Here is a 13,899-nt window from a genome sequence, read left to right as displayed (position 1 = left end):
ATCCCAATTGGTTCGTAACATCCTCTTATCAATAACATTATCCATCCAAACTACTAGCGGGAGGACATTCTCAGCAGATAATATAACAAAGAAGCCATTTCAATTATAACATAAAAAAGAATCATTGTAATTAGCCTACGCAGTAACATAAGAGAAGAAACCCCTTACATTTGAATGCACGGAGCATAAAAATAAAATGGACGATCTTGAAATTCAGCTACAAATTGGCAAATATGTGGCCATCTCTGAAACTTGGATAAAGGATGCCTGCCATTAGGAGCTGAACGTACAAGGATATAGGGTGTATCGGAAAGATAGGTGAGTAGGCAAAGGGGGTGGCGTGGTTCTGTGTATCAGAAATAATATTAAATCATTAAAAGGGATAACATAGGATCGGAAGGTGGAGAATCTCAATGCTTTGAGTTAAGAGTTGCAAGGGTAAAAGGACCCTAATGGCAGTTATATACAGGGTCCAAACAGCAGTCGGGATATGAATTATGGAGGAACATTTCTTTCTGGACACAGATTACCTTCCAACACCACTCTCCTCCATCTTGCGGAACTAGTCCTCACTGTGAATTATTACTCCTTTGGCTCCTCCCACATCCTTCAAACAAAAGGTGTATCCATGGGTTCTCACATGTGTCCCAGCTATGCCTGTCTGTTTGTCAGCTATGTGGAACAGTCTGTTCCAAGCCTAAACAGATGTCACCCCCACACTTTTCCTACTCCACTGGCGCTGCTGCCTGCACCAATGCCAAACCAGTCGACTTCATCGACTTTGCCTCCAACTTCCACCTTACCCTTAACTTTGCCCAGTCCATTTCCAACACCTCTCTCCCGTTTCTCAATGTCTCCGTCTTTATGTCTGGAGACAGCTTATCCATTGATGTCACTGACTGTCAGAGCTACCTGGACAATACCTCTTCCAACTCTGTTATTTGTAAAAATACCATCCTCTTCGCTCAATTCCTCTATCTCCGCTGCATCTGTTCTCAGGATGAGGCTTTTCATTCCAGAATGAAGGAGATGACCTTCTTTTTCAAAGAAAGGGGCTTCCTTTCCTCTTCCATCAACACTGCCCTCTACAGCATCTCTTCCATTTCACACACATCTGCTCTCAGCCCATTCTCCCGTCATCCCACCATGGATAGGGTTCCTCCTGTCCTCACCTGCCTGTGTGTCCACCACATAATTCCCTGTAAATTCCACCATCTCCAATGGGATCCCACCAGCAAGCCCCTCTTTCCCTCCCACCCCCGTCCAGCTTTCCGCTTTCCATCGGCATCACTCCATATGAGTCCCTTGTCCATTTGCCCCTCGCCACTGATCTCCCTCCTGGTACTTATCCATGCAAGTGGAACAAGTGCCCCACCTGCCCCATCACGTCACTTCACCTGTCAGCCCGTCGGGGGTTATCTACCGTGTCTCCATTCCCGGCGAGACCTCGTGTATATCGGTGAGACGCGATTGCTTAGCCAAGGACCTGCACTCTATCTGCCAGAAAAAGCAGGATCTCCCTGTGACACCAATTTTAATTCCACTTCCCATTCGCGTTGTGACGTCAACCCATGCACCCCCCCCCACCGCGCGCGCACACACACACACACACACACACACACACACACACACACACACACACACACACACACCACTATTGCAATGAGGCCACACCCAGACTGGAGGAACAACACTTTATATTCTTTCCGGGTAGCCTCCAACCTGAGGTCATGAATGTCGATTTATTTGAACTTCCGGTAATGCCCCAGCCCCACCTCTATTGCCCATCCCCTTTTCCCTTTCTCCCCTTATCTCGCCTGTACATCACCTCCGTCTGGTGCTCCTCCACCTTGTCTTTCTTCCATGGCCTGTCCTCTCCTATTGGATTCCCCAACCTCCAACCCGGTATCTCGTTCACCAGTCAACTTCCCAACTCTTTGCATCTCCCCTCCCAGTTTCACCTCTGACTTTGTGTTTCTCCCTCCTCTCCCCACACCCTCTAACACTGACCCCTCATCATTTTCCTTCAGTCCTGCTGAAGGGTCTCGGCCTGAAGCGTCGACTGTACTCTTCCATAGACACTGCCCGGAGTGCTGAGTTTCTCCGGCATTCTGTGTGTGTACTTGGATTTGCAGCATCTGCAGATTGTCTCCTGTTTGAAGTAAGAAGCCTGCTGGATATTTAACCTTCACAGTTGCTGAATGCAGAGTGACGTTCAAAAGTGACTGTTGGTTTTGAATACTGTAATTATTACTGTTTTTCATCAAACATTTTATACATTATTGGCCTAAGTAGTTACATTTTTGTTTGTACAGAGACAGGGAAGTGCTGAAGAAGGGTCTCAACCCAAAATATCAATTGTTTTCTCTTTTCCGTGCATGTGCTGCCCTGCTGAGTTCCTCCAGCATTTCTGTGTGTTGCAATAAGCTGCAAGCTTTGACTAATTAAGAGTGTGCAGTGAAACCTCCCCCATCCACTGTTGAGGAACCTCATCACATCGGCCGTGGATGGTCAGGGCCCACATCCCTCTTTTGTGAGGCATCTCCCCCATGTGCAATGGATGTGGTGGGACAGCCCCCTCCCCTGTGAGAAACCACTGTCATCAGCCATCGATCTATTAGGATCACCAACCTCCACTGTGAGAAACCTCCCCCATTGTCCATGCATGGACTGGATCCACCACCCCCCGCTGTGAGAAACCTCCTCCATTGCCAGTGGATGTGCTGGGATCACCAACTCCCCTGTGAGAAACCTCCCCCATTCTCCATGCATGGATTGGATCCATCACCCTCCCCTGTGAGAAACCTCTGCTAATGGCCATGGATGTGCTGGGACGACCAGGCGACCCTGTGAGAAACCTCCCCCATTGACTGTACATGAGTAGGGACCATCACCATCACATCTACGTCGGCCATCCATGGGAAAAATGGAAACACTCTGGGAGGGATTTAGTGGGAACTGGAATCACATCGGTAAGGCTGTGGTCCAGGCCATTCTGCCCCACCGTCCCATGCTGATAACTGGAGCTTAGCCAGTCCTCCTGCTGAGCCACTCAGCTCCATCGTTCTGCAATGGCTGTCTGAACCCCCCTACCACATGACCTGGGCCCAGACAGTCATGGTGAAATAAAAACAGAAATTGTTGGAAAATGCAGCAGGGATGAGACCTGGGAGAGACTGGTCATGGGGTCTTCAATCTGGGACAGAGTGCGTCGGGACCTTCAGTCCAGAAGAGACCTGGTGTGAGAACAGCAGTCCAGAATACACTGGGTGTGAGACCTTCAGTCCGGGAGAGACCGGGGATCGGACCGTCAGTCCGGGAGAGACCGCGGATCGGACCGTCAATCCGGGAGAGACAGGGGATGACATCTTTAGTCCGGGGGAGACTGGTGACGGGACCTTCAGTCTGGGAGAGACGGGGGACAGGACCTTCAGTCCGGGAGAGACGGGGGACAGGACCTTCAGTCCGGGAGAGACGGGGGACGGGACCTTCAGTCCGGGAGAGATGGGGGATGGGACCATCAGTCCGGGAGAGACTGGGGATGGGATCTTCAGTCGGGGAGAGACTGGGAATGAGACCATCAACGGGTCAGCGAGTGGTTTGCTCTCCCAGTCTCTGCTGAACTGAAGATATCATCCCCTGTCTCTGTCAGACTGAATTCTCATCCCTTAGTCTTTGTCAGTCTGCAGCGATTCACTCGGTCGTCTGATCTGCTGCCTCTTCAGCAAGTTCACACTGGGCAGACACCATTCACCTGCTCCCACTGTTGTAGGGGATTCACTCGGTCATCCAGCATACAGAGACACCAGTGAGTTTACACCGGGGAGAAGCCATTCACCTGTTCCATTCGTGATTCACTCGATCATCTCACCAGTATTGGTACACCAGTCAGTTCACACTGGGGAGAGACCTTTCACCTGCTCAGACTGTGGGACGGGATTCAGTCATCCACCCTTGTGAGTCACTACCGAGCTCACACTGGCCAATAAGTTTCAATAAGTTGCTGAGTTTGATGAACAGCAGCAATATTTGCTGAGTTCGGCACCGACAGTCAGTTTTGAACTTTCCTCTGGACTCAGCAACTGAGATGGAGAAATATCCAGCATGCAGCTGATTGAAAATGTCTCCCCAGTGTGAACCCGGTTGTGCAAGACAAGGTTGGATGACCGAGTGAATCTCTTCCCACATTCAGATCAGGTGAGCAGCCTCTGCCCAGTGTGAACTGACTGGTGTGCCAGTAGGTGGGATGATTGAATGAATGCCTTCCGACAAATAGAACAGGCGAACAGCTTCTCCCCAGTGAGAACTCACTGATGATTCCTCAGACTGAATAAGTGTCTGAACCCCTTCCCACGGTCTGAGCAGCTGAACTGGGCTTCTCTCCGGTGTGAACTCGCTGATGTTCTTTCAGACAAGACGAAAGAACAATGTCCACCCAGGAAAAAATTGGGGTAGTCAAACTCAGTGATAAGCAAGGCATGAGTTAAGGTTTGAGCAAAAAAAAAACTCATTGCAAAGGGCAAAATAAGCTTTCATAGCAACAAGGTGACATCTATTCTGAAATGTTAATTGTGTTCCCAGTGTTTAAGTATACCTTGGTTTTGTCGGAGACTATTGCAAAGAGAAGGATGCAATCCAGGGGACATGGTAATGTAGCAGTTAACTTCACACTTCACAGCCCCAGCAATCGGAAGACTGGGTTTCAATTCCTGCCGCTGTTCTCCCCGTGAGGACCTGCGTTTCCTCTGAATGCTCCAGTTTCCTCCCACATTCCGAAAGACAAACGGGTCCGGGTTAGTAAGTTGTGGGCATGTTATGTTGGCACTGGAAACATGGCAACACTTGTTCGGTGCCCACAGCACATCTTCAGGCTGTGTTGGTCATTGACACAAACAGCGCGATTCATTGTCATTCAATATTCCGATATACCTGTGAAAAATAAAGCTCATCTTTCTTTCATCTTCCCTGTGTACTGCATTTTTTCCTTTTATTAGAAGTAGTTCAGAGTAGGGTTACTGGGATATTGAATGGAACAGGCAGATTGTCTTATGGGGAATGCTGGACAATCTAGTCTTGCTTCTTTTGGATTTAGAAGAGCAAGAGGAGATGGCAGAGTAAATGTGGAAATGACATTACATTCCATCACTCCAGTTACTCTATGAGGGTTATTCATTTCAAACAGATTAGACAATGTGTTTTTCTTCTCTCGGAGGGTTATTAGTCCTTGGGACTTTCTTCCTTCAAGGATCTTCGAAGCAGTCTTTGAGTAACTTTAAGCCAAAATTAGATTCTCCACAAGCAACAGAGCCATAGAGAATGGAGAATTGAGGTCACATCTGGATCACCATTAATGTTAATAACTGACAGAGAAGACCCAAGTGTTTCACTCCTGCTTCTCATTTGTATTTGTGCTTGCATGTTGTCAGGCAGTGGAGAACTAAGCAGGAACCAAAGTCAATTGTTGTTTATTAAACTGTAAACAATGCAGTCAGATAAAAATGCAGCTCGTCACAAAGTAATTAAAAGTTAGCAAATAGATCTGAAAACATCAAGTCAAAGCTATTAATGATAAAAGAAGATCAAACTTTGGGAAGCCTTAATAAACTTTGAACATATAATTTTATTGGGATAAAAAGAGGCAAAGTGGAGTGAGACTCCTGGCGAGGAGAGGCTGATGACAGGGCAACATTACAATCAACAGGAGGAGTTGCCAATGTAAAAGGTGGAAAGAATAGAAAAAGGTGACTACAGGACTGAAGGTGTTATATTTGAATATGTGCAGGATACAGAGGAAGGCCGATGAACTTGTAGCACAGTTACAGATTGGCAGGTGTCACTGAATCACGGTTGAAAGCAGACTATAGCTGGTTCTGTCCAAGGACACTCATTGCATTGAAAGGACAGGCAGCAAGGCAGAGAGGGTGGCGTGGCTCTGTTGGTAAACAAGGAAATTCAATCAGTAGAAAGAGGTGACAATGGCTCGGAAGGTGTTGAATCATTGTGGAGAGAGCTGAGGCATTGCAAGTGTAAAAATACCCTAATGGGGGTTATGTACAGACCACCAAACAGTAGTAAGGACGTGGTCTACAAATTCCAGTGCGAAGTAGAAAATGCATGCCAAAGGGCAAAGTTGCAATAGTCATGGCGGATTTCAATATGCAGGCAGACTGGGGAAGTTAGGTTGCTGCTAGTTCCAAATAGGGGGAATTTCCAGAATACCCTCGAGATGGCTCATTGTGGCTGAGCCCACGAGAGGTATTCTGCAATGAATCCTGGAATTGATTAGAGAGCTTAAGGTAAAAAAAATCCTTAGGGTAAAATGTGATTGAATTCACCCTGAAATTTGAGGAGGAGAAGGTAAAATCAGATGTATCAGTATTACAGTGGTGTAAGAGGAATTACAGAGGCATGAGAGAGGAGTTGGCCTGAACTGATTGGAAAAGAACACTGGCAGGGAGGATGGCAGAGCAGCAATGGCTGGAACCTCTGGAAGCAATTGGGAAGGCACAGGATATATACACACCAAAGAAGAAGTATTCTAAAGGTGAGCTGACACAACCATGTCTGTCAAGAGAATTCAAAGCCAACATAAAAAACAAAGAGAGGGTCTATAATAGAGGGTAATTAGTGAGTTGGGAAGTTGTTAAACACCAACTGACGAAGGAAACTAAAAAAATCATTGAAGAGGTAAAGATGAAATATGAAAGTAAACTAGCCAATAATATTCAAGAGGATACCAAAGATTCATAAAGTGCAAAAGAGAACTGAGAGGGGATGTCAGCCCGCTGGAGAACGATGCTGGAGAGTTAGTAACTGGGAACAAGGAAATGGCTAATGAACTGAATAAGTATTTTGCATCAGCTTTCACCGTGGAAGACACTAACAGAATGGTGGAAGTTGCTGGTGTCAAGGGTCACGAAGTGTGTAAAATAACCATCAGCAGAGAGAAGGTTCTTGGAAAACTGAGGGTAGATGTCACCTGGATCAGATGGTGTACGCACCAGGGTTCTGAAAGAGGTGGCTGAAGAGACTGTGGAGACATTTGTAATGATCTTTGAAGAACCTCTAGATTCTGGAATAGTTCCTGAAGAGTGGAAAACTCCACTCTTCAAGAAGGGATGAAGGCAAAAGAAAGGAAATTTAATAGGCCATTTAATCTGACCTTGGTCATTGGGAAGACATTGGAGTCGATTGCTAAGGATGTGTTCTCAGGGTACTTGGAGGCACATGATAAAATAGGACGTAGTCAACATGGTTTCCTCAAGATAAAATCTTGCCTGCCAAATTTGCTGGAATTCATTGAAGAAATAACAAGCAGAATAGACAAAGGAGAATAGGTTAATGTGTTGACAAGGTGCCACACACAAGGCTGCTTAACAAGGTACGAGACCATGGTATTACAGAAAGATTCTAGCATGGAAAGAGCAGAGGCTGACTGGTGGAAGGCAGAGTGGGAATCAAGGGAGCCTTTTCTGGTCGGCTGCCGGAGACTGGTGATGTTCCACGGGGTTCTCCGTTGGGCCAATTCTTTTCACGTTACATGTCAATGATTTGGATGATAGAATTGATGGCTTTGCAGCAAAGTTTGCAGACGATATGAAGACAGGTGGTGGGGCAGGAAGTTCTGAGAAAACAGAAGGGCTACAGAAGGACTTAAGACAGATCAGGAGAAAGAGCAGTGAAGTGGCAGATGGCATACAGTGTTGGCAAGTGTATGGTCATGCACTGTGGTTTCAGAAATAAAAGGGTTGACTGAAAGGGAAAGAGACAGAAGGAGAGACCGGTAGTGATAGGGGATTCGACAGTGAGGGGAACAGACAGGAGATTCTGTGGACGTGAGCAGGACACCCCGATGGTAAGTTGCCTCCCAGGTGCCAGGGTCAGGGATGTCTCAGATCGCATCCAGAACACTGTGGAGAGGGAGGGGGAGCAGCCAGATGTCTGGACACATATTGGTACCAATGACATAGGAAGGAAAAGCAATGAGGTCCTGAAAAGAGAATTTCAAGAGCTCGGTAGAAAGCTGAGAAGCAGGAACTCCTGGGTAGTAATTTCTGGATTGCTCCCTGTGCCACACGCCAGTGAGGGTTAAAACAGAATGATTTGGCAGATAAATACAGTACATGGCTGAGAAGCTGGTGCAAGGGGCAGGGCTTCAGGTTCTTCAATACCTGGGATCTCTTCTGAGGGAACGACCTGTTCAAAAGTGACAGGTTGCACCTGCAGCCGAGGGGGAGCAATATTATCACGGGCAGGTTTGTTAGAGCTGTTGGGGAGGGTGTAAACTAACTTAGCAGGGCGGGGTGGGAATCGGAGTGAAGGGACTCAGAATAGGATGGTTGGTAAAAAACTGACGATAGCGTGCAGTCAGACTGTCAGAAAGGGCAGGCAGGTGATGGGACTTAGTTGCAGCCAACAGGCTGAGTATCAAATCATTAGGGATGCAAAATCAGGAAGGACAGAAAATACGGTACTCAAGGTGTTGTATCTAAATGCGTGTAGTATAGGAAATAAGGTGGATGATCTTGTTGTTGCAATATTACAGATTGCCCGGTGTGATGTTGTGGCCATCACTGAATCGTGGCTGAAGGATGGTTATAGTTGGGAGCAGAATGTCCCAGTTTACACGTTATATTGGAAGGTTGGCAGAGGGGGTGATGTGGCTCTACCGGTAAAGAATGGCATCAAATCAGTCGAAAGATGTGACATAGAGTCAGAAGATGTTGAATCATTGTAGATTGAGTTAAGAAACTGCAAGGTTAAAAGGACATTGATGGCAGATATGTACAGGCCTCCCAACAAAGCAAAAATTAGTGGGAAGGTAGACGATTGGAACAGTTTTAAAACTCTACAGAGAGCAATTAAAAAAATAATTAGAAGGGAAAAGATGAAATCTGAAACAAACTAGCAAATGATAACGAAGTGTATAGTAAGCGTTTTCTCAAGTATGTTAAAATAAAAGAGAAATGACAGTGGATATAGGACCGCTAGAAAATGAGGCAGGAGAAATAGTAACGGGGACAAGGAGATGGCTGATGAACTAAATGAGTATTTTCTGTCAGTTTTCACTGTGGAAGACACTAGCAGTATGTCTGATGTTGTAATGTGTGAAGGAAGAGAAGTGGGTGCAGTTACTGTTTCAAGGGAAAAGGTGCTCAAAAAGCTGAAAGACCTAAAGGTACGTAAGTCCCCCGGACCAGAGGAACTGCACCCTAGGGTTCTGAAAGAGGGAGCATCAGAGATTGTTGTGGAATTAGAAATGATCTTTCAAAAATCAATGGACTATAGCATGGTGCCAGAGGACTGGAAAATTGCAAATGTCACTCCACTCTTTAAGAAAGGAGGAAGGCAGCAGAAAGGAAATTATGGACCAGTTATCCTGGCGTCAGTGGTTCGGAAGATGTTAGAGTCAGTTGTTAAGGATGAGCTGATGGAGTACTTGGTGACACAGGACAAGATAGTACAAAGTCAGAAAAGGAACTTTTCTTCCGCCGTCTCCGTCTCCGAGCCTACTTCTTCGGCAAGGACTCTTCCACCCCCACCGATGACCCCTTCTCCCGTCTTCAACCCTCCTCTTCTTCATGGACACCCCGCTCTGGTCTTCTGCCTGCTCTGGATCTCTTTATCGCTAACTGCTGACGGGACATCAACCGTCTCGACTTCACCGCACCTTGTTCCCATTCCAACCTCACTCCTTCGGAACGCTCTGCTCTCCACTCCCTCCGCACTAATCCTAACATTATTATTAAACCCGCTGATAAAGGGGGTGCTGTTGTAGTCTGGCGTACTGACCTCTACCTTGCCGAGGCACAGCGACAACTCGCGGATACCTCCTCTTATTTACCCCTCGATCGTGACCCCACTAAGGAGCACCAGGCCATTGTCTCCCACACTATCAACGACTTTATCCGCTCAGGGGATCTCCCATCCACTGCTACCAACCTTATAGTTCCCACACCCCGCACTTCCCGTTTCTACCTCCTACCCAAGATCCACAAACCTGCCTGTCCTGGCCGACCTATTGTCTCAGCTTGCTCCTGCCCCACCGAACTCGTTTCTGCATACCTCGACACTGTTTTATCACCCCTTGTTCAATCCCTTCCGACCTATGTTCGTGACACTTCTCACGCTCTTAAACTTTTCGATGATTTTAAGTTCCCTGGCCCCCACCGCTTTATTTTCACCTTGGATGTCCAGTCCCTATATACTTCCATCCCCCATCAGGAAGGTCTCAAAGCTCTACGCTTCTTTTTGGATTCCAGACCTAATCAGTTCCCCTCTACCACCACTCTGCTCCGTCTAGCGGAATTAGTCCTTACTCTTAATAATTTTCTCCTTTTGCTCCTCCCATTTCCTCCAAACTAAAGGTGTAGCTATGGGCACCCATATGGGTCCTAGCTATGCCTGCCTTTTTGTTGGGTTTGTGGAACAATCTATGTTCCGTGCCTATTCTGGTATCTGTCCCCCACTTTTCCTTCGCTACATCGACGACTGCATTGGCGCTGCTTCCTGCACGCATGCAGAACTCGTTGACTTTATTAACTTTGCCTCCAACTTTCACCCTGCCCTCAAGTTTACCTGGTCCATTTCCGACACCTCCCTCCCCTTTCTAGATCTTTCTGTCTCTGTCTCTGGAGACAGCTTATCCACTGATGTCTACTATAAGCCTACTGACTCTCACAGCTATCTGGACTATTCCTCTTCTCACCCTGTCTCTTGCAAAAACGCCATCCCCTTCTCGCAATTCCTCCGTCTCCGCCGCATCTGCTCTCAGGATGAGGCTTTTCATTCTAGGACGAGGGAGATGTCTTCATTTTTTAAAGAAAGGGGCTTCCCTTCCTCCACTATCAACTCTGCTCTTAAACGCATCTCCCCCATTTCACGTACATCTGCTCTCACTCCATCCTCCCACCACCGCACTAGGAATAGGGTTCCCCTGGTCCTCACCTACCACCCCACCAGCCTCCGGGTCCAACATATTATTCTCCGTAACTTCCGCCACCTCCAACAGGATCCCACCACTAAGCACATCTTTCCCTCCCCCCCTCTCTCTGCATTCTGCAGGGATCGCTCCCTACACAACTCCCTTGTCCATTCGTCCCCCCATCCCTCCCCACTGATCTCCCTCCTGGCACTTATCCGTGTAAGCGGAACAAGTGCTACACATGCCCTTACACTTCCTCCCTTACCACCATTCAGGGCCCCAAACAGTCCTTCCAGGTGAGGCATCACTTCACCTGTGAGTCGACTGGGGTGATATACTGCGTCCGGTGCTCCCGATGTGGCCTTTTATATATTGGTGAGACCCGACGCAGACTGGGAGACCGCTTTGCTGAACATCTACGCTCTGTCCGCCAGAGAAAGCAGGATCTCCCAGTGGCCACACATTTTAATTCCACATCCCATTCCCATTCTGACATGTCTATCCACGGCCTCCTCTACTGTAAAGATGAAGCCACACTCAGGTTGGAGGAACAACACCTTATATTCCGTCTGGGTAGCCTCCAACCTGATGGCATGAACATCGACTTCTCTAACTTCCGCTAGGCCCCACCTCCCCCTCGTACCCCAGCTGTTACTCATTTTTATGCACACATTCTTTCTCTCACTCTCCTTTTTCTCCCTCTGTCCCTCTGAATATACCTCTTGCCCATCCTCTGGGTCACCCCCCCCCCCGTCTTTCTTCCCGGACCTCCTGTCCCATGATCCTCTCGTATCCCCTTTTGCCTATCACCTGTCCAGCTCTCGGCTCTATCCCTCCCCCTCCTGTCGTCTCCTATCATTTTGCATCTCCCCCTCCCCCTCCAGCTTTCAAATCCCTTACTCACTCTTCCTTCAGTTAGTCCTGACGAAGGGTCTCGGCCTGAAACGTCGACTGTACCTCTTCCTATAGATGCTGCCTGGCCTGCTGCGTTCACCAGCAACTTTGATGTGTGTTGCACAAAGTCAGAATGGTTTCCTTTTGGGAAAATCTTACCTGATGAATTTGTTGGAATTCTTTGAGGAGATTACAAGTAGGATAGATAAAGGGGATGCAGTGGATGTTGTGTATTTGGACTTTCAGAAGGCCTTTGACAAGGTGCCACACATGAGGCTGCTTACCAAGTTAAGAGCCTATGGTATTACAGGAAAGTTACTAATATGGTTGGAGCATTGGCTGATTGGTGGGAGGCAGCAAGTGCGAATAAAAAGATCGTTTTCTGGTTGGCTCTCAGTGACTAGTGGTGATCCACAGTGGTCGGTGTTGGGACCACTTCTTTTTATTCTGTATATTAATGATTTAGATGATGGAATAGATGGCTTTGTTTCCAGGTTTGCAGATGACACGAAGATTGATGGAGGGGCAGGTACTGTTGAGGAATCAGGTAGGATGCAGAAGGACTTAGACAGATTAGGAGAATAGGCAAGAAAGTGGCAAATTAAATACAATGTTGTAAAATACCTGGTCAGGCACTTTGGTGGTAGAAATAAACATGTGGAATATTTTCTAAACGGGGAGAAAATCCAGGAATCTGAGCTGCACATGGACTTGGGAGTCCTTGTTATTATGTATATTGAAGACAGAGGTTGATTGATTTTTGACTGGTCACGGCATAACGGGATACGGGGTGGGGGGTGCGGCAGGAGATACTGTAGCTGCAGACAGGAAAAATGGATCAGCCGTGATGAAATAGTTAAACAGACCTGATAGGGAAAAAGGTTTTATGGTTTAATACAAGAATACAAAGCTCCTCTGAAGGTATGTGGGGTCCTGTTGAGGGTCTACATGGAACACTGTGCACAGGTCTGGTCTCCTTCCCGGAGACAGTCTATGGGATAAAGGGAATGAAGAATTTTCCCAGATTGATTTCAGGGTTTAGGTTGTGTCCTCAGAGAGATTACATTGACTGGGCCTGTCTCAAAACTAGTGAAATAAGAGGTGGTCTGACTGAGACAGACACAGATTCACAGGGTTTTGACAGGGTGCGGAGAAATTTCCTCACCCAGATTGTAGTGAATATTGGGAATTTTCTTCACAAGTTTTCTAAACTCAAAAGCCAAATTTAGGGGCTCTGCGATGCTGGGAATGTTGCAGGAAAGTGGCGCTGAGGTCAAAGATCGAGTGTATTCCGAGGAAAGGGTAGAACAGGCGCCGCGGGCCGAATGACCACGCCTGCTCCTGTTTCTTATTTTCTAAAGCATGAGTTTACCTTTGTGCCTTGTTCTCCCTTGGATTTCAGCCATTCGGATTGCACAGGGGAGCGGTGAGAGCTCCGGAGATCCATCGGCAGCCGCTGCGGGGCAGCTCCCGTCTCCCAGCAGCAGGGACAACAGGCCCCGATCCTCGGCGGGGAAAGGCCGGGCGCCCTCCGTGTAGCGGAAACATCTCACAGAATCTCCGCCAGTCTCTTCAGCTCTGCCTTCGAAAGGATTCAGGACCCGCCGGTGTTGCAGCCGAAACCCGAGGCGCAGCTCCCGGTCTCCGGCCTCACTCGGTCCCGGTTCCAGACTCCGGCCCGCTTCCAGCGCTCAGCGTCCCGCCCACTGACACCCCTCAGCCAATGAGAGCATCCTTCTCCCAGCAGTGATCGCTGATTGGCTGTGAGTGTGTTTGAGGACGGGCTGCTGCCGGGAGACGGAGCTGTCAGTCACAGTTTGTTCACAGAATCAAAACAAGTTCCCCGAAGCTCAAAGTTTAAAGTAAATTTTATTATCAGAGTTTAGATAAATCACCACATACAATCCCGAGAAGCGTTTTCCTGCGGACATACTTAGAAAAAGTAGAGAATAGTAACCATAACAGAGGCAGGCAGTGAAAGATCAACCAGAGTGCTGAAGGTAACAAACGGTACAAATGCAAATATGGAGAAATAGCGATAAATAACAAGAGATGAAATAACCGCAGCGGCTGCCGATGGA

The sequence above is a fragment of the Mobula hypostoma genome, chromosome X2 (genome assembly GCF_963921235.1).
Source record: "Mobula hypostoma chromosome X2, sMobHyp1.1, whole genome shotgun sequence".
In the NCBI taxonomy this organism is placed as follows: Eukaryota; Metazoa; Chordata; class Chondrichthyes; order Myliobatiformes; family Myliobatidae; genus Mobula; species Mobula hypostoma.
Note: the sequence above shows the minus strand (reverse complement) of the source record.